We start from the raw sequence: 22,257 nt of genomic DNA on the forward strand, positions 1-22,257 counted from the left end.
ACTCTTTTGTGTCACGCTCTTAGAAAAAACTAATCGCAAATAGCAAATTTACTAACTGACAACACATCTACAATGAATTTATTTTTATGCTCCTTATTGTCTAGAGATTCCTAATCTTTATCTAGCTACATTAGTTCTTTGTCCATGATGGTGGCGTCTAGAAGTATACTTGGAGAAACATTTATGCCTTTAACCTCTAGAGCAGAAGTCTCATTTTCGATTGCCATGATCTTCTTGCATTGGATGATTTCCTTGACTAAGTTTCTTATGGCCTTCAGGCCATACATTTCTCTTTGTAGATGTCTCTATGACTTTAAGATAATCCAAAATATGTCTGTTTATGGCCTCAAGGCCATAGGGTTAGGATTGTTGGGAGGTCTCAACATATAAATACATATATGGCTTCAAAGCCATATGGTACTTTATTTATGTATCACCCTATGGCCCTAAGGCCATGGGTTGTCATAGGGCCACAAGAAGCCCTCTATGAGCACTAGTAAGAAACCATATATTCTTTATGTTGGCACCCTATGACCCGAGGGCCACAAGGTCTGCCTCTTATGCTAGTAAGAAACCCTTTATGCTACATGTTGTCACTCTATGGCCTTTGGGCCATACGGTGCCCTCTGTGCTAGTAACAAATCCTCTATGCTCTATGTTTGCACCCTATGGACCTAGGGCCACAAGGTACCCTGTATGATAGTAAGAAATCCTCTATTCTCTATGTTTGCACCCTATGGACCTAGGGCCACAAGGTACCCTCTATGCTAGTAAGAAATCCTCTATGCTCAATATTGAAACCCTATGGCCCCAAGGCCATAGGATGTCCTCTATGCTAGTAAGAAAAACCCTCTACGCTCTATGTTGACACCCTATGGAGACTTGAGGGCCACAAGGTACCCTTTATAATGCTACTAAGAAACCTTGTCTACATTGGCAACCTACAGTCCTCAGGCCATAGGGTGCATCAAATGGCTCATACGCCACATGGTGCCCTCTATGTTAGAAAGGAAACCTCTGCGCTCTACATTGACACTCTATGGCCCCAAGGCCATAGGGTGCCCCTTACGCCTAGTATGAAACCATTGAAACTCTATATTAGAATCTAAAGACCGTAGGCCACAAGGTGAGCTCTATGTTAGTAAGAAACCATCTAAACTCTATGTTGGTAGCCAAAGGCCATAGGATAGCCAAGGAACCCTTTAGGAGCATTCCCCACAAAGACCACCTTATGACCCCATGGTGATTTAGTGGCCTAGGTTCCCTTCTTAAGACTCTTTTATTTTTGTATCATATGGCCCCAGGGAAATAAGCTATCCTCTATGCTATCAAAAAACCGTTTATGCTCTTTGTTGGAATCATATGGCCCCAAGGACATAGGGTTCTCTTTATGCTAGCAAGAAACCCTCCATGCTATATGTTTGCACCCTATGGCACCAAGGACACAGGGTGTCCTCCATGATAGTAAGAAACCCTCTATGCTCTAAGTTTACACCCCATTTGACTATGTTGACACCCTATGGCCTTGGGGCCATAGGGTGCTCCCTAGGGCCACAAGGTGCCCTTCAACTTAGGAAGAGACCCTTTATGCCCTAAATCGGTACTCTTTGGCCTCACGGTCATAGGGTGCCTTCTATGCTAGTAGGATACATTATATGGTCTAGGTTTCCACTCTATAGTGTAGGACTAAAAGGTTTGCTCTATGAAGTAACCATGTATACTATATGTTGGCAGTGTATGGCCCTAAGGATAGAAGGAAACCCTAGGGCTATAGGGTGTCCTCTATGCTTCTATCATATGGTCCAAGGGCTAGATAGGGACCAAGGTATCATGTGCTAATAAAAAGCCCTTTATGCTCTATGTTGGCACCCTATGGTCCCAAGGCCATAGGGCGGTCTTTATGCTAGTAAAATTCCCTCTATGCACTATGTTTACGTGTATACTTATAAGAAGCCATTTATGCACTATGTTGGCGTCTTATGATCCTAGATCCATAAGATGTCCTCTATGGTAAAAGAGAAATTGTATATGGGATATGATGGGATCCTATGGTCCTAGGGCCATAGGGTGTCCTCTATGCTAGCAAAATATGTAAGCTAAAAAATGCGATAAATATGCAACACGATATACAAAATTGAATCATTATCATACATCATACATTTGTTGCTTTACCACACACTTGAAGGGGTCTTTGCCTTCAAATATCATCATAACATTCAAACATTTAAATCAAAATTTCAAGTACTTTAATTCACAAATGCATTGATCTGTTGGTGGATGGAAGGTCCGGCTCACCATGCACTTTGATTTACAAATCCTGAGGGGCAAAAGTATTTGTGTTGGATTCTCCTTATGGCATTGCACATGTTTTGGAACTTGCATTGCCTTCTACTTCCAATTTACAAACTTAAACAATGGTTATACATTACACAATCATTTCTTTGCAATAAACCTTGATACAATGTTCCGATTGCTACATGACAAGCTAAAAAATTCTACTAGTCCTAGCTTCTCTCTATTGAAAAAAATTCAAGATATAAATTCCAATTCTCTGCATCATCTAGAAGAGAAACAAAATCATAGTTTGGAACAAAATACTCGCACTTTATATCTTTGAATAAAATCTTGTTACAATCAAAGAACTAGATCTTCACATAATCCAAAGGACAAATGCTTCAATAACCATTTATACTCGATGTTTACTATCTAAGCAAATAATTGGCATTTACAAAAAATGTTGAATATATGTTTAATCTAGTTAGTTGCAATACAAAGATAATTATTTCAAAGAAAATATGTTTAATCTAGTTAGTTGCAATATATGTTTAATCTAGTTAGTTGCAATACAAAGATAATTATTTCAAACGTTTACACCATCAATTCACAATAGAAGAACTTACACCCAACAAAAAATGAGCATACATCAATTGTTCAAACTCTCATTTTGGAATTTTGAGGACTAAATACTTTTTAGTTTTTTCTAGCTTATTTCATTCTCAATAGAATATTAAACCTTAATCACAAGATAAGAAATATATGTCCCTAATGTATATGGACACAAGATATAAGACCAACGAAAAATGTTCTTGAAACACTTAAAGAGTCTTTAGGTGACCTAGAATAACCAACCTATGGTCTAAAGGCCATAGGGTGTCATGTGATGTTTTATAAGATGTGTCCATAAGAGCTAGGTGATTTGCATCCATGGGGTGATTTAAGTGCCCCTGTGGAGATTCTATGTCACCACCCTATGGCCCTAAGGCCTTAGGGTATCCCAAATTCTCTTGGATAACTTATGTTTCCTTCTAGAATAGCCCAAATACTCATGTGCCCGTTTAGAGACTTTATGTAATCTCTCTATATACATAAGATTGTAGGATAGCTGTGTTGACACCCTATGGCCTTAAGGCTGTAGACTAGCCCAAATGCTTATGTGCCCTTTTAAAGAATCTATGTAATCACCCTATATCCGTAAGATTGCACGGTAGCCAAATGCTTTGGGGGATTCTATGTTGACACCCTATGGGCCTAAGTTTATAGAGTAACCCAGATGCTTATGTGCCCTTTTAGAGACTCGGTGTAATCACCCTACATCTGTAAGGTTGTTGGGTATCCCATTTTCTTTTGGGGGATTCTATGGCCCTAGGGCCATAGGGTGTCATGTCTACAAAGAACTCTATGATCCTCAAGTCATAGTGTATTCTTCCCAAACCTCATATGATCAATTAAATTTAAAGTATTACATAATATATATCTTATGACCATATATAAATGTAGAATTCTATTTACCAAAACATGTCCATATAATATCATACACTTAAGTCTAATTCATTTATTGTGAAAAAACTCAAACTCACAAGTTCACATTTTTTCAAAGAAAATAAATTGAGAACAATAACCAGCCAAACATCAATGTTTTTAACATCATGGGCAGATTTGAGATGGGACAAATAAAATAAAATGACAACAATAATAATCTAAATATCAATAATGTAATATCATGGGTGGCTAGCTTAACCTGTTTCCTGTAGACTTTCTAGAATGGCCTCAGCACTTGCATCCAATGGTTCTTCAATTTGTTCTTCCTCTGAATCCTTGGCATTGACTTTCTCTGTGTTATCCACACTTGCCTACCTTCTAAGATCAAGGTCTTCTTCCACTATGGAATGGCAAAGAGATTCCAATTACGTCATTTAATCACTACTACATGCAACTGATATCACCTTTCTCTGTTGTTGTAGTGCCTCTTTAGTCCCATAGCCTAATGAGAAGATGTCTATCACTTGATCATCTTCTTTGAGACAGATGCATTTGATTGCACGACGTACAAAAAAGGATTTGGCCGTGGTCACAGCATCATACTCGTCGTCATTGATGCAGAGAGTATGCATTGGCTCCAACAATGACTCTTTAACACTAGAGTAGTTGGTGTACTGCTCTCCTTGACTGAAAAATGCCCAAACCCCAAAAACTACTTCGCGAAGAGCACATGTTTGGATGGTATCTGATCCCATTAAGGAGCTCAAAGGTAGAACGTGCATTTCATACCATTTAGCTTTTTCAGAAATTGCCTTCTCTAGGGAAGCAGCATGCTGATACTTGACTAAGCCGGCAATTAAAAACTCTGATGGTTGATGTGCTACCCCACATACTCCATCAATTACTTTACCAAATTGGGCAGCACTCCAACCACTAGATGTAAGACTTTTGTGTGTTGTGTCTATGATGCAAACACCAACACGAATTTTAGAGCTATTCTCACTGCTGCAGAGAAACTCAATGCCTTCCAAATTCTTTCCAACACACTTGATTGTCCATGGTAAAATGAATTGCAAACTAGAAGTGCCATTCTTTTGTGCAATGATCCACTGCACATATCCCCTAGTGATCTCAGGAATTGTCTCTTTCTCCTTTCCTTTTTGTAGTAGGAGATTTAGCCATTGCGTACAACTCGTGAAGAGAGATTTGTAAATCTCATCTGTAATGTTATAATGAGACTTACATTTATCCCATAAAGTAATTGCTATTGCTGATGGATCTATCTCTTTAAATGCCATCAACATTTGAGGCTCAAAAACCCTGGTCTTCTTTAAGACCGTTGCATGTGCAGTGAGGTCGAGCATGCCCGCTTGTTGACGTGGTTGCTTCACTAAGCAAATCTTCTCATCTGCCAGCTCTTGTTGTAGTAGCTTGACATCATTATCTTCTAAACCAGCTAGGCATCTAAAGGTTGTTATGCTTGGTTATCGCCCACGAGCAGTTGATGTCCGATGCTTCTCTAAGATGTGTATCCACTGATCATAGATTTCATCATCGTACATGACTATGTGTGCTTCTTTGTTGGCAAATGATTTATGGTTGAACACGATGTTCTTCATATTTACAAAGGCCTTCAAAATAAAGAAAAGAAAATTAACTTTATTTCAAGACATATTTGTAACAAAAACAAGCATAGGGAAGTGGAACTTACATCCCAACCTGCTCAACTTGGATGACCGACAGGAACACCTGCCTTGGGTCTTGTTGGTATAGAATATGCAAGCCATTGACTACGTCCATGCTTCAAGACCTCCACATAAGGCTGGTGTTTCATTGTTGTTATTCTCTCCATGTTCTCCATTCTGGAACTTCGAACAGCAACCTCTTTCGGAGCGTCTACTACTATCCTTGCAGTTCTAAACTTGTAGAACTCTTTTCTCAAAGCATACTTAGTGCTGTTGTTACGCAAAAAATCTCTAGCCGCTATGATGAAATGCTGACCAGCTAGAATCCAGTAGTGGTATGTTGATAGCTTGTCTCCATGCACTTCAGCTGTTTGTAAAGGCATTTTTGTAATTGGGTTATACGGCATCAAGTCTGCTGCACTGGAGACTGGCCTAGAGTGCCCTACAAATTGCTTCAAGAGATATTTCACATATACATCTGACAATGGTCTGCATCTATAGCCTTCTGGTGCAAGGTTTCATTGCTCAACTGGGATAAATTGGGTAAATTGTACACCAAATTTAAAATAGTGGTCAATTCCGGCGTATCCATCTAGCCCACTCTTAGAATTTTTGGCAACTTCTTTATCAAGATCTTTTTCTTTGGGCTGTATAATAGAGTCCAACACAGCTAAGGATGTTGAGTCCACAACCACTGCCACTGAGGGGGTTCCAACTGTTAGGGTTGCAAGTCCACTAGAATCTCCTACTTCTTGAGTCTTTAAGAGTATAACTGAAAGATTTTCTTCGGCCACATTTCCACTATTTTCTCCAAGTGAGGGAGTCTGACTCTCCTTGAGCGTCTTAGATTGATTTGTTGTACCTGTGTCTTCATTCTTTCGCTTCTTATTCTTCTTTGTGCTGCTCAATTTACCTAAATATTGATTGACTTTCTTAAAGCCCTCAATATATAAGTCTATAAAGTTCTCACTTGGAGTGTCGTCTTGAAGCTCCACCCACCCTGCTTTTGTCATTGTCACTCCTTCATAATCAACCTTCACCAATTTTTGAGCAAAGGCCACAGGCTCCAACAAGTAGGAGTCACCATTGAGTAGTTTTACTCCAAGGCATGGAGACATTTCAAGATCTGAACAATCTTTCTTTATCTCCTTGACAATACCACAGTCCTTGAAGGGAAATTGCTCTTTATCTTGAAAGAACAAGTGGACTTTCTCATCACTTCCACCATTTGGTAGGTGAAAATCTAGATACCAAGAACTTGGTGTTGAGCCTGTTGCATCAATTGACTTTGACTTTCTCTTCTGAGAAATTTTCTGTAAAAAGAATGACATATATTTAGAGAAGATGGATATTATTACATCCATATGGACCTAGGGCCATAGAGTCACATCTATGTTAAACCATGTGGTCCTAGGTCCAAAGGGTGCCAACAAAATGGTTCTACAAGTGTACCTAGGCCACTCTATGGTAGTGTGATCACATGTTCCCTTATGACATTAGAGGACCCTCAAAGAAGTATCCCTTGAATGGCCTAAATACCCCTTTAGAGCCTCTACACCAACACCTTATGGCAATCTGTGGCCTGAAGGCCATAGGGTCCCCTGCATGCTAGTAAGAACCTCTCTATGCTCTACATTGCCATCCTATGGCCCCAAGGCCACAAGGTGGCCACAATGTTTTAAAGAAACACTTCATGAGGGTTTTCTGGTAACCTATGACCCCAGGGCCATATGGTGCTCTCCATGCAAGTAAAAACCACTATTTGCTCTATATTGAGGAGACCTTGTGGGATGAAGTCCATAGGGTCCCCTCTATGCTAGTAAGAACCTCTGTTTACTCTAAAATGGCACCCTGTGGCCTGAAGGTCATAGGGTTCCCTCTATGCTACTAAGAATCTCCTTGTGCTCTATGCTCTATCGTCTATGCTCTATGATGTATATTGACTTCCTATGGCCCCAAGACCACAAGGTGCCCTCATCGTTTCCAAAAACACCTCATTGTTTTGCTATGGCCCTAGGGCCATAGCTCTCTATGCCAATATAAAGCACGATGCTCTATATTAGCTCCCTAAGGCCTGAAGGCCATAGGGTTGGCCTCAAGGGCCCCAAGGGTGCTTTGTATGCCAACGAAAAATACTATTCTCTCTATATTGAGAAGACCTTGTGGGCTGAAGGCCATAGGAACCCTTCTATGATGGATTTTTGACAACCAATCCCCCTAGGTCAGGATGTTCTATATGCTAGTAAAAACACTATTTGCTCTATATTGGCACCATGTGACTTGAAAGCCATATGGTCCCCTATATTCTAGTAAGAGCCTCTCCATGCTCTATATTGGCACCCTTTGGCCTGAAGGCCATAGGGTCCGATATTTGCTAGTAAGAACCGATCTATGCTCTATATTGGCACACTATGGCCTGAAGGCCATAGGGTCCTCTGTATGCTAGTAAGAACCTCTCTATGCTCTACACATCTGATGACCCCAAGGCCACAAGTTGCCCTCTATGTTTTGAAGAAACCCTTCAGGAGGGTTTTTTGGCAACCTATGGACCCAGGGCCATAGGGTTCTCTCTATGCCATTGAACAACCCTCATTGTTTTGGTACCCTATGGCCCCAGGTATAAAGCCCTATTTGGTCTCTCTATGCTAGTAAGAACTGATCTTTGTTCTATATTGGCACCCTTTGGCCTGAAGACCATAGGGTCCGCTCTGTGCCATAGGGTCCCCTGTATGTTAGTAAGAACCTCTCTATGATCTACACATACTATGACCCCAAGGGCACAAGGTGCCCTCTATGTTTTGAAGAAACCCTTCACGATGGTTTTTTGGCAACCTATGGACCCAGGGCCATAGGGTACTCTCTATGCTAGTAAAAACACTATTTGCTCTATTTCCCGGAGACTTTGTGGGCTGAAGGCCATAGGTTCCCCTCTATGCTAGTGAGAACCTTTGTTTTCTCTACATTGACACCCTATGGCCTTCAGGCCATAGGGTTCCTTGTATGCTAGTAAGAAGCTCTCTATGCTCTATGCTCTATGCTCTATGCTCTATATTGACATCCTATGGCCCCATGTATAAAGCACTATTTGGTCTCTCTATGTTAGTAAGAACCGATCTATGCTCTATATTGGCACCCTATGGCCTGAAGGCCATAGGGTCCCCCCTATGCTAGTAAGTAACTCTCTATGTTCTACACATCCTATATGTTTTGAAGAAACCCTTCATGAGGGTTTTTTGGCAACCTATGGACCCAGGGCCATAGGATTCTCTCTATGCCATTGAGGAGACCTTGTGGGCTGAAGGCCATAGGTTCCCGTCTATGCTAGTAAGAACCTCTATTTTCTCTACGTTGACACCCTGTGGCCTGAAGGCCATAGTGTTCCCTCTATGATAGTAAGAATCTCTCTATGCTCTATGCTCTATATTGACATCCTATGGCCCCAAGGCCACAAGGTGCCCTCATTGTTTTGGCACATTATGCTCCCAAGTATAAAGCACTATTTGGTCTCTCTATGCTAGCAAGAACCGATCTATGCTCTATATTGGGACCCTATGGCATTCAGGCCATAGGGTTCTATGTATGCTAGTAAGAACCTCTCTATGCTCTACACATCTTATGACCCTAAGGGCACAAGGTGCCTTGTATGTTTTAAAGAGACCCTTCATGAGGGTTTTTTTGGCAACCTATGGACCCAAGGCCATAGGGTGCTCTATATGCCAGTAAAAAACACTATTGCTCTATATTGATGAGACCTTGTGGACTGAAGGCCATAGGGTCCCCTCTATGCTAGAACCTCTGTTTTCTCTATATTGAGACCCTGTGGCTTGAAGGCCATAGGGTTCCCCCTATGGTAGTAAGAAGCTCTCTTTGCTCTATGCTCTAAATTGACATCCTATGGCCCCAAGGCCACGAGGTGCCCTCATTGTTTTGAAAAAACCCTCATTGTTTTAACACCTTAAGGCCCCATGTATAAAGCACTATTTGGTCTCTCTATGCTAGTAAGAACCGATCTATGCTCCATATTGGGAGCCTGTGGCCTTCAAGCCATATAGTCCCCTGTATTCTTGTAAGAACCTCTCTATGCTCTACACATCTTAAAGAAACCATTCATGACAGCTTTTTGGCAACCTATGGACCCAGGTCCATAGGGTGCTCTCTATGCCAGAAGAAAACACTATTTTCTCTATATTGAGGAGACCTTGTGGGCTGAAGGCCATAGGGTCCCCTCTATGCTAGTAAGAATCTCTGTTATCTCTATATTGACACCCTGTGGCCTGAAGGCCATAGGGTTCCCTCTATGGTAGTAAGAAGCTCTCTATGCTCTTTGCTCTATGCTCTATGCTCTAAATTGACATCCTATGGCCCCAAGCACTATTTGGTCTCTCTATGCTAGTAGGAACCGATCTATGCTCCATATTGGGAGCCTGTGGCCTTCAGGCCATAGAGTCCCCTGTATTCTAGTAAGAACCTCTCTATGCTCTACACATCTTATGACCCTAAGGACACAAGGTGCCCTTTATGTTTTAAAGAAACCATTCATAACAGTTTTTTGGCAACCTATGGACAAAGGTCCATAGGGTGCTCTCTATGCCAGTAAAAAACACAATTTTCTCTATATTGAGGAGACCTTGTGGGTTGAAGGCCATAGGGTCCCCTCTATGCTAGTAAGAACCTCTGTTATCTCTATATTGGCACCCTGTGGCCTGAAGGCCATTGGGTTCCCTCTATGGTAGTAAGAAGCTCTCTATGCTCTTTGCTCTATGCTCTACATAGAGATCCTATGGCCCGAAGGCCACAAGGTGCCCTCATTGTTTCAGATGGAAAGTAGGGCACCTTGTGACCCTAGGGAACATAGGGAATCCTATGGCCCTTGAGATTGTAGATTGTCACCCTATGGCCCTTGGACCACAAGGTCTTTAGATGGGACAGAGGGCATCCAAGGGCCCGAGGGTGGCCTACGTACATAGGGTACACCATGGTGTATATTAACGGGCACCATGGCAGCCCCATGCACCCAGGGCTCTAGGGCCATAGGATCTCCAAAAGGAACATAGGGAATCATATGGCCCTTGCGATTGTACATTTTCACCCTATGGCACTTGGGCCATAGGGTCTTCAGATGGAACTCTCTATGCTAGTAAGAACTGATCTTTGTTCTATATTGGCACCCTTTGGCCTGAAGACCATAGGGTCCGCTCTGTGCCATAGGGTCCCCTGTATGTTAGTAAGAACCTCTCTATGCTCTACACATACTATGACCCCAAGGACACAAGGTGCCCTCTATGTTTTGAAGAAACCCTTTACGATGGTTTTTTGGCAACCTATGGACCCAGGGCCATAGGGTACTCTCTATGCTAGTAAAAACACTATTTTCTCTATTTCCCGGAGACTTTGTGGGCTGAAGGCCATAGGTTCCCCTCTATGCTAGTGAGAACCTTTGTTTTCTCTACATTGACACCCTATGGCCTTCAGGCCATAGGGTTCCTTGTATGCTAGTAAGAAGCTCTCTATGCTCTATGCTCTATGCTCTATATTGACATCCTATGGCCCCATGTATAAAGCACTATTTGGTCTCTCTATGTTAGTAAGAACCGATCTATGCTCTATATTGGCACCCTATGGCCTGAAGGCCATAGGGTCCCCCCTATGCTAGTAAGTAACTCTCTATGTTCTACACATCCTATATGTTTTGAAGAAACCCTTCATGAGGGTTTTTTGGCAACCTATGGACCCAGGGCCATAGGATTCTCTCTATGCCATTGAGGAGACCTTGTGGGCTGAAGGCCATAGGTTCGCGTCTATGCTAGTAAGAACCTCTATTTTCTCTACGTTGACACCCTGTGGCCTGAAGGCCATAGTGTTCCCTCTATGATAGTAAGAATCTCTCTATGCTCTATGCTCTATATTGACATCCTATGGCCCCAAGGCCACAAGGTGCCCTCATTATTTTGGCACATTATGCTCCCAAGTATAAAGCACTATTTGGTCTCTCTATGCTAGCAAGAACCGATCTATGCTCTATATTGGGACCCTATGGCATTCAGGCCATAGGGTTCTATGTATGCTAGTAAGAACCTCTCTATGCTCTACACATCTTATGACCCTAAGGGCACAAGGTGCCTTGTATGTTTTAAAGAGACCCTTCATGAGGGTTTTTTTGGCAACCTATGGACCCAAGGCCATAGGGTTCTCTATATGCCAGTAAAAAACACTATTGCTCTATATTGATGAGACCTTGTGGACTGAAGGCCATAGGGTCCCCTCTATGCTAGAACCTCTGTTTTCTCTATATTGAGACCCTGTGGCTTGAAGGCCATAGGGTTCCCTCTATGGTAGTAAGAAGCTCTCTTTGCTCTATGCTCTAAATTGACATCCTATGGCCCCAAGGCCACGAGGTGCCCTCATTGTTTTGAAAAAACCCTCATTGTTTTAACACCTTAAGGCCCCATGTATAAAGCACTATTTGGTCTCTCTATGCTAGTAAGAACCGATCTATGCTCCATATTGGGAGCCTGTGGCCTTCAAGCCATATAGTCCCCTGTATTCTTGTAAGAACCTCTCTATGCTCTACACATCTTAAAGAAACCATTCATGACAGTTTTTTGGCAACCTATGGACCCAGGTCCATAGGGTGCTCTCTATGCCAGAAAAAAACACTATTTTCTCTATATTGAGGAGACCTTGTGGGCTGAAGGCCATAGGGTCCCCTCTATGCTAGTAAGAATCTCTGTTATCTCTATATTGACACCCTGTGGCCTGAAGGCCATAGGGTTCCCTCTATGGTAGTAAGAAGCTCTCTATGCTCTTTGCTCTATGCTCTATGCTCTAAATTGACATCCTATGGCCCCAAGCACTATTTGGTCTCTCTATGCTAGTAGGAACCGATCTATGCTCCATATTGGGAGCCTGTGGCCTTCAGGCCATAGAGTCCCCTGTATTCTAGTAAGAACCTCTCTATGCTCTACACATCTTATGACCCTAAGGACACAAGGTGCCCTTTATGTTTTAAAGAAACCATTCATAACAGTTTTTTGGCAACCTATGGACAAAGGTCCATAGGGTGCTCTCTATGCCAGTAAAAAACACAATTTTCTCTATATTGAGGAGACCTTGTGGGCTGAAGGCCATAGGGTCCCCTCTATGCTAGTAAGAACCTCTGTTATCTCTATATTGGCACCCTGTGGCCTGAAGGCCATTGGGTTCTCTCTATGGTAGTAAGAAGCTCTCTATGCTCTTTGCTCTATGCTCTACATAGAGATCCTATGGCCCGAAGGCCACAAGGTGCCCTCATTGTTTCAGATGGAAAGTAGGGCACCTTGTGACCCTAGGGAACATAGGGAATCCTATGGCCCTTGAGATTGTAGATTGTCACCCTATGGCCCTTGGACCACAAGGTCTTTAGATGGGACAGAGGGCATCCAAGGGCCCGAGGGTGGCCTACGTACATAGGGTACACCATGGTGCATATTAACGGGCACCATGGCAGCCCCATGCACCCAGGGCTCTAGGGCCATAGGATCGCCAAAAGGAACATAGGGAATCATATGGCCCTTGCGATTATACATTTTCACCCTATGGCACTTGGGCCATAGGGTCTTCAGATGGAACGTAGGGCACCTTGTGACCCTAGGGAACATAGGGAATCCTATGGCCCTTCAGATTGTAGGTTGTCACCCTATGGCCCTTGGGCCACAAGGTCTCTAGATGGGACATAGGGCACCCTTTGATCCTATGGATATAGGGCCATAGGATCTCCAAAAAACACATATGTAACCCTATGGCCCTTTAGATTGTACAAATACACCCTATGACCCTTGGGCCACAAGGTCTCAAGATGGAACATAGGGCACCTTTTGATCCTATGTCCATAGGTTCCTTATGTTCCTTTTGGATATTTTATGGCTCTAGGGCCATAGGATCTTCAGAAGGAACATAGGGAACCATATGGCCCTTGAGATTGTACATTGCCATCCTATGGCCCTTGGGCCACAGTGTCTCTTGATGGGACATAGGGCACCCTGTGATCCTATGTCCATAGGGCCCTATGTTCCTTTTGGAAATCCTATGGCCCGAGGACCATAGGATCTCCAAAAGGAACATAGGGAACCCTGTGATCCTATGTCCCTAGGGCCATATGTTCATTTTGGAGATCCTATGGCTCGAGGACCATAGGATCTCCAAAAGGAACATAGGGAACCCTATGGCCCTTGAGATTGTACATTCTCACACTATGGCCCTTGGGCCACAAGGTCTCTAATAGGTCACCCTTTGATCCTATGGCCCTAGGTTCTTTATGTTGCTTTTGGAGATTCTATGGCCCTAGTGCCACTCTATCTCCAAAAGGAACATAGGGAACCCTATGGCCCTTGAGATTGTACATTGCCACCCTAAGGCCCTTGGGCCACAAGGTCTCTAGATGGGACATAAAGCACCATGTGATCCTATGGCCATAGTGCCATATATATGTTTTGGAGATCCTATGGCCCTATGGCCATAGGATCTTCAATAGGAACATAGGGAACCCTATGACCCTTGAGATTGTACATTGGCACCCTATGGCCAAATGGGACATTGGTCACCCTATAGTTTGACGTGAGACCACCCTATGGCCTTATGGTCATAGGGTGCCTTAGGGCCATAGGTTACTCTTTAGTATGAGGTGAAACCCTATGTAGCCACACCCTGTCTGCCCTTCTAAAGATTCAATGTCTAGTTTTATTTTAGTGACTACAAATGAATTTAAAGAAACTATATTACACCATATCTTACAAGCACATATAGTGTACACTTTCTTTCCCACCTTCTTGCCTCTCTTTTTTTCCCATCCTCCTGCAAAACTGAACCCTAATCCATCCTCATACAACAACGTGCTCTACTCGTCCTCTTACAATGTGTGCCCAAGTCCCCACAACCCAATTACAGGTATTCATAGTTTCAGCATTTTCTGTAGTTATTGTCTTTTGCATTTGCAGGTTTATAATTTTTTGTTGTAATTAGAGATTTTTGCAGTTAGAGTTTTACAATTTTACAGTATTAGGTCACTTATGAGGAGTTTTTTGTTTTACAAATTTAGGTCCCTAATAAGAGTTTTTTGTTTTACAAATTTAGGTCCCTAATTAGTGTCTTCTGTTTTATATTTTTAGGTCTCTAATTAGAGTATTCTGTATTACAGTTTTAGATCTCTAATTAGAGATTTTTCTATTTTATAGTTCTACAGTCTACAGTTTTATAGTTTTAGAGATGTAATTAATGATTTTTGTTTATTGTTCTAGAGAGAGGTGATTCACAACTTAGCTAAAACGTAATTAGATTAAGAACAGTTAAAACCGAATTAAGCAAAAAGATTAGTGTTTCTACAGGTTACCTCTCAGTAAATCTGTGTTTGATGAAAACCGGCTGCAGCAGTAGCAAGCAGTAACTTAGGTGTGTTGAGGCCGCGACGATGATGGTAACAGATGTGTGTTTGGGAGGTCGCGACAACATCCTTCTGTTGAAGGTTGTGGCGATGGCTTCGCGTAGATTTGTGTGCGCGTCGCAACGATGGCGTAGAACTGTATGCGTAGGGAGAGAGGGAGAGAGAGAGAGACAAAGAAAGACAAGCTCTGTGCAGGTTTTTGTGTAGGTTTCGAGCAAGAAACGAGAGAGAGAAAGAGAGCGACAGCACGGAAAAAATTGTGCTAGAGAGAGAAAGAGAGAGATAAGGTTAGTTAGGTTAGGTTAGAAATTCAAAATTTGAATTTTGAATGTAGGGGTTGTTCTCACGGGTTTGCAGTCGAGATTACTAGAGTTCTAAGCTTTGTGCAAAAATGAGACATAGCTCGTCGGCTCCGAAATCAAAAGAGCTTTAAAAATAAATTAATTAATTTTAAAAAAAAGAGTATGGAAAAAAAAAGTTTGTGCAAGGCTTTGTCAATGTCCATATCTTTGTAGTACGAGTGGAACGACACCCATGAAGCAAAATTTGACTTCAAAATCAAAATCTGCATAGTAAAAAATACACTAAAAATAGCTAAATTTTAAAAAAATTATCCCAAAAATTGTGCGCTATTTTTTTGTCCGATATCAATAAGTGTATTTGAAAACCCATTATGACACAGTTTGTCGTAGCGTAAAAATTATTTTCTAATTATTTTTTTAATTTATGCCACTTGCGGATATCCCTTGAATGGCCGAAATTATTATGAAGACACCTCAGCCACCCCTCGGCTCACACCATAGGACGGCAATGTTGGAGGTCAAGGATCAAAGCGTGCACTCAGTTCCATTTGAAAATCCTATGTCCTAGGGTTTTCTTCTTCTATCTTGTGAGATCCTTGTGGCCCTACGGTGGCAATGTGAAAGCTTGTGGACCTAGGGCCATAGGGTGGCAATATATAAGCTCAAGAGCCATAAGTTGCCCTATATTCCATTTGGAAATCCTATGGCCCTAGGGTTTAGGGGCGACAATAGATAAGCTCCAATACATAGCCCTATGTTCCAGTTGGAGATCCTATGGCCCTAGGTCCACGACAATGTATAAGCTCAAGATCCATACGTTGCCCTACTTTGTAGTTGGAGATCCTATGGCCCTAGGGTCATGGGGTGGCAATATGTAAGCTCAAGGGCGATAGGGTGCCACATGTCCCATATGGAGATTCTACGGCCCTAGGGCCATGGGGTGGCAATGTATAAGCTCAATTGCCATACATTGCCTATGTTCCATTCGGAAATCCTATGGCCCTAGGGTAATGGGGTGGCAATGTATAAGCTCAAGGGCCATACATTGCCTATGTTCCATTTGGAAATCCTATGGCCCTAGGGTCGTGGGGTGCCACATGTCCCATATAGAGATCCTATGGCCCTAGGGCCATGGGGCTGCATTGATATCTTGGCCACCCTTGAACCCGCACTCTTGAGCTTAGGGGCCTTAGGTTCTCTTATTGTATGTTGTGAGATCTTGTGGCCCTAGGGCCATAGGGTGGCAATGTATAAGCTCAAGGGCCATACATTGCCTATGTTCCAAGGCCATGGGGCTGCATTGATATCTTGGCCACCTTTGACATCATGGCCATAGGTTGTCTTTTTGTATGTTTTGAAGTCTTGTGTCCCTAGGGCCATAGGGTGTCAATGCTCACACCCTTGGGCTTAGGGCCATAGGTTGTCTTTTTGTATGTTTTGAATTCTTGTGGCCCTAGAGCCATAGGGTGTCAATGCTCACACCCTTGGGCTTAGGGCCATAGGTTGTCTTTTTGTATGTTTTTAAGTCTTGTGGCCCTAGGGCCATAGGGTGTCAATGTATAATCTCAAGGTCCATACGTTGCTCTATGTTCCATTTGGAAATCCTATAGCCCTAGCGTCATGGGGTTGCAATGTATAATCTCAAGGGCCATACATTGTCGTATGTTTCATATGCCGATCCTATGGCCCTAGGGTCATGGGGTTGCAATGTATAAGCTCAAGGGCCATACATTGTCGTATGTTTCATTTGGAGATCTTATGGCCCTAGGGTCATGGGGTGCCATAGGATGTATATATACTTGACATGAAACTCCCTATGGCCCTAAGGCCATAGGATGTATATATACTTGACATGAAACTGCGTGAGGTGATCTCGAGGACAACCCTATGGCCTTCAGGCCTTAGGGAGCTAATATAGAGCAAATATGCTTTATACCGGCATAGAGAGCTATGGCCCTAGGGCCATAGCAAAACAATGAGGGCTTTTTGGAAACAATGAGGGCGCCTTGTGGTCTAGGGGCCATAGGAAGTCAATATAGATCATAGAGCATAGACAATAGAGCATAGAGCACAAAGAGATTCTTAGTAGCATAGAGGGAACCCTATGACCTTCAGGCCACAGGGTGCTTCTCATGAAACACCCACATACATACTTGTTATGCTTTATGCTATGTAAATCAATATAATCTGCAAGCAGTTTGTTTAACAATTATTCTTGCAATCTTCTTGCAGGTATGGCTAATTTCAATCATGGTGATAGAGTGTGCATGTTTGTAGCGACACAAAAGGTTGCCATTGGGACTTTATTTGAAATAAATCCAAGTGCATATTGTTCTGGCATGCTTATTGGGTAAGGCAATGTATCGGTGTGAGTTGATTTGTGTTTTGAAAAGAAAGCACTCATCCCTTTTCCAACAATGGACGCATTGACAGTGGGAGATGCTTTTCATAGTATTGTGAAATGGAGTAGTGGGTTGTTGCAACATATAAATGAGATGATGTACAAAGGGGCTTCTATGCATGAGGCTAACAAAGAAGAAGGAGCATTGGATGCACAATGTAATGGAATGAGCTACAGAGAGGTTTGGAAGGATAAGAGGGTTCAACTTTGGGATGAAAGCAAAACACATGTAGTAGCCGAAGGGGTTGTCATGTACGTGTGTCCGTTTGACTCTGTAAACTTTGGTGAGCTAGGTGAAGATAACATTGGTATTGGTATCGAAACATCCTACGCAGATGAGGCTACTATTTCTACAGAAGCTAGTGTATGCAGCATTAATCTAGTTTGTTGGCCTATCAAGAGAGTGACAACTATGGATGGAAAAGAATTGTTATGCTATGAGGATCTACATGCTTTGCATGTGTTACAAGACACATGCATTGAATCAGCTTATTTGGTAGAGCCTATTTCAAAAAAGCGGAAATATTGCTTTGTAAATAGGAAGCCAAAAATGTCAGTGAAAGCTTCTAAGAGATCCAATCAAGCATCTCTAGCATCTGTCCAGCTTGTTTCAACCATAGATTGTTGTTCCAAAATGTGTTGTCAATATGCCAATCGAGATAAGGTCATGGCTATGCGCAATGAATTTTGGGGACAGAGTTTGCATAGAACAAACTATGTGTATGATACAATGTTGACTGCATGGCGTGAGAACAAAACAACTACAAAGACATGCTATGTGTTTTCTTTTAATGGCAGTGAGGTTTGTAGTAGAGCTTGGTACGAAATTCATGGCATTCCAAAAACTTCATTTTATTGTTACCGTGAACATTTTGAGAATGGGGTTAGACGCTCAGTGCATGGTAATGATGGTGTCATGAGAAAAGGAAGAGACCATACAGAAATGGGAAGGGCATTGATGCGCTCTTTTGTTGATGAAAACTCGGAGAGAATGCCACATAAGAGTAGAACCATGGAAGATGGTACTAGGGAAACTTTGCTTGCAATACCAAACACGTACAAGCAAGTAGACATTTTACATGATGTCAATAAAACACTTGACAGTATGAGTCTCAAGCCAATGTTTAGCACGACATTCAATAGGATTTGGAATACAGAGTTTGCTAATGTGACATTGTCAAAAACAAATGAGTTCTCCAAATGTGTTGTGTGTAGTCGGATAAAGTCTCAACTAGAGTCAACAAAGGATGACGAGATGATTGCACATTTGAAGGATGAACGTAGAATTCACATGTTGCAACAACAAAGTTGTAGGAATGTGTACTACACCTGGCGTAAGTTCTCCCAGTTGCAAAAGGATAAGTATTTATGCATTATACATGATAAAATGGATCAAAAAAAGACAACAATACCTAGGTTGCGTGTGAACTCAAAAGATTATGCGAATGCATATCAATTGCAAGTATCATTAATAGGTATGATAACACATGGACATGGTCATGGAATGTATGGTCACTTCTCACTTAATGGTCTATGGCCTTCAGATCCCAATGCTACAATTGGTTCCCTTGCATTATGCTTACAGAATCTGGAAAGAACAGAAAACCATGGACAAGGAGATTTATGCCATGACGGTATGCCACGCAGCAATGTAATGTTACTCAATGCATTGAACTCAAGGAGAGCTCTAGACCTCCAAAACAAAATGAAGCAAGAGCGTGAGAGGAATGCATCAACAATGACACCACCGTTGGCCATCCAGGGATGTAATAAATAGATTGTACACATACAATCAACTTTCTCTCAATGTGTTGTGGATGACATATCCACTCCTGTATTTCAAAAATTGCCTGAGAATCTTTTTCTACAGCTAGATAATTGTGCAAGAGAGAATAAAAATCAATATTTGTTTGCATACTTATCCTTGTTAGTAGCAAAAGGAGTTTTCAAAACCGTGCATTTGGGATTCTTAATGGTGGGTCATACACATGAGGACATAGATGCAATGTTTAGTAGGTTCTCAGAAAGATTGCGAAGAGGAATGACATTCACTTTTCCACATCTGATGGAACATTTTCAAAAATGTGAAAGCTCAGCTCCACCACCATTTTTGATGACACAATTTCCCAACTTTAAATCCTTTGTGCAAGGGTACATGTGTGACGGACAAGATGCTCTAGTCGGACACTCTAAGCCAGGGTACATGTGTGACGGACAAGATGCTCTAGTCGGACACTCTAAGCCACTTCAATTTTGTTTCTATATGCAAGGTGAAGTCCCAGTAATGTAGTACAAAATTCATCCCAAATCACCCGATTGGATGCCAAAGGAGTCGGGAATTGAGTTGTGGAAAAAAGATGACCAAGGAAAACCAAAATTACCAACAGACTTTCCAGATGTGGTACCTATAGCAGACTATGTGTTTGAGATATTCCGCTTGTTATTCAAGGGATTAAGTCATATCTTGAATTTTGGAAAAGATGTTCTCTATTAAAGGGAAAGGACCATGACTCCACAAAATACATGGAGCCTGTTATCACTTATTGGCAAAACATAATCAATGAGCTTGAACAACCAACCAATAAACACATTGGTGAATATACAACATTTTGGCCAAAGACTATAGGGAGTCATAGAATGCAAGAGATAGAGGAAGACAGAGATGAGTTTCAAGGATATGAAGAATTGAATGATCACTATGTTGGTCCTCAAAGTGCAAGGCCACAAGAGACCTTTAGGCCTCAAATTGATGTAAGAAAAGGGGATCTTGTTCTTGTGAGACCCGCAGATCCTGAATATCCGATATGGCTAGGAGTGGCAGAGTCAAACGTTGATGTAGACAAATCATCTCCTAACTACAAGAAAGTTTTGATTCAGTATTGGGCACCAAAACATCGAAAACGAAATCCCACAATCCAAGAACAGTATGAGGATTGTTGGAAAAACAGTTGGTGCTGCAATCTTGCTGACCCAAAGCGCTGGGAGTGTGTTGATACAATTGTATGGTCATGGACTCCAAGGGGTGGAAGAATTGCGGAAACAATCAAGATCCCATCAAATGTCATGGAGAAGGCACAGGCTAGCTTAATAGGAGAAATTGAATAGCATTTCATATCTTGCTCATTGTTTTATTTTCCCAACTAATGTATGATTTTATGAAGTATTTTTAAACACCCACATAAAAATAAACATTCTAAAAGGTGTTTCTCAACACCACCATTTTCTTGGGAATCTATCTCTTTTATGAAGTGTTTTGAAACACCCACATAAAAATAAAAATTTTAAAAGGTGTTTCTCAACATCACCATTTTCTTGAGAATCTATCTCTTTTATGAAGTGTTTTGAAACACCCACATAAAAATAAAAATTTTAAAAGGTGTTTCTCAACACCACCATTTTCTTGAGAATCTATCTCTTTGTCACATTCCCAAATTAAATGAAATTTTTCCAAATTTAATGGGAAATAGGAATCCATAGGCATTGAAATTAGTCCCAAAGTTGTGGGATTTTTCCATTTCATCTAAAATGGTGTTAAAGGGTTATTGTTTTTCTTTTTGGAATCTGACAGATACACGTTGGGACGCGATGTGACGTCAGATTAGTCGACGTCAAACTAGTCGCAGCTAGATAGCACTGGTTTCTTTTTCATAGCATGTATTAGGAGATGACGTGTGTACGTCAATTTTGTAACTATTGTCCAATGATGTATTTTTCCAATAATGACTATTGTTTTGTAGCTAGTATATTTTGGTCAAAGCTTAACAATCAAATGATTTTGCCTACTATGTGTATAATTTTGTTAGTATATCACTTTTGTCAATTTTACATCTTAATTTGGAAAACTCTATGTTCAATATGGTTGATGGGGTGGCAGGGCAATGTATGCCGTACCACCAAAAAAATTTATTCTCAGACGTCACTATATACGTCACTATTTTCGGACCTGCAACGTCTCTATATGAGTCGCTAAATTGAGAACTGTATAGTTGCTATTTGTGTCGCTATATAGCGACACAAATAGAAACGTTCTCTTTGCAACACTTATAATGACGCCAAGGAAAAATACCCCAATGTATTTTTGTCACTAAGGCCGTCACAAGTGTGAAGAACCTCTTGTAGTAGTGACAAATATAATTATGATGATTAGTTATACATCCTCTGCGATTTGCAAACAATAAGACACATCTATTTTCACATGCTACAAAGAATAATCAACTTCTACATTGAAACGATGATAATTATTTGCAAAACACACACGAAATAAATAAATCTACGATTGGCCATCTCATACACTAACAATATTTCATAATACATAATGTACTCCCTATATAAACCAATGCATAAAACAAGGCAATGAAATCTTCAATACAATTACACAATTGAGAACTACTTGTACCCAATCAAGGATATTGTAGCCCCCTTATGCATCCAATTCAATATATAAAGCTATTTTGGCCCAATTAAGGATTATAGCTCTCGTATTGTGCAGTGACAATGTATATCAGTTCAAATTTGTTATCTAATATGCTCATCTTCTAAACCAACTGCAACCCTTTTATGGACCAATGGGTTCGTCGCAATGAGCACGACTCTCCAAAGTTTCAATTGTTTTGTCTTTATACCTTTGTTTTTTGTGAAGGATTTAAATATTTTTAGAAGTGGTTACCGTATTAAGAATCACGCTTGGCCCAAAAA

This window comes from Adiantum capillus-veneris, chromosome 2, assembly GCF_014529385.1.
Source record: "Adiantum capillus-veneris isolate H3 chromosome 2, ASM1452938v2, whole genome shotgun sequence".
Taxonomy (NCBI): domain Eukaryota; kingdom Viridiplantae; phylum Streptophyta; class Polypodiopsida; order Polypodiales; family Pteridaceae; genus Adiantum; species Adiantum capillus-veneris.